Source organism: Anneissia japonica, unplaced genomic scaffold (assembly GCF_011630105.1).
Source record: "Anneissia japonica isolate Jap-2015-1 unplaced genomic scaffold, ASM1163010v1 scaffold287584_len476085_cov161, whole genome shotgun sequence".
NCBI classification, from domain to species: domain Eukaryota; kingdom Metazoa; phylum Echinodermata; class Crinoidea; order Comatulida; family Comatulidae; genus Anneissia; species Anneissia japonica.
Genome location: NW_022693058.1, coordinates 332,145 through 332,782, shown reverse-complemented (window position 1 = coordinate 332,782; position 638 = coordinate 332,145).

Here is a 638-nt window from a genome sequence, read left to right as displayed (position 1 = left end):
GTGATCTGATTGGTCGATAGTAGGGTAGTCGCCACCTGCCTCTTATACACATCTGATATGAATGTTAGGCCTCAGTTTGTATGTGTGTGTGTATGTATTTAACAACTTGCTATGAGTAACCTTGCCTCTGTGAATTCCTAACATGTATGTTATATAAATGAAAAAGCAACTGAAAAATGTATGTATGTGTGGTGTGTGTGTTTGTGAAGGGGGAGTATTTATATCATTGGTTGTCTGACTATTTGATTTAATTTAATCATTGATTTCAAACTATTTGATTTAATTTATTACAAATTTCTATGCCACTGAAGTCTTGGACTCATTAAAGTTAAAACAGCAAACCACTTAAAACCGTGCCAAAACTTTAAATAGTGTATAAAACAATTTAAATTATTTTTGTTCGTAGAAAAAAAAAATACAACATGAGCACATGAGTATGGAAGTAAACATTTGTTTCTAAAGATGATGGTACTGTATAAGTGCCAGGAGAATTTTGCAATCCAAAACAAAATGTAAACATGGATTGGCCATGGATGAGTTCATAAAGGATTGATTTAATTGGTAGATTTTCATCACATGATACTCGCATTTTGCAACTCGCAACTTGCATTTTGCAACTCGCAACTCGCATTTTGCAA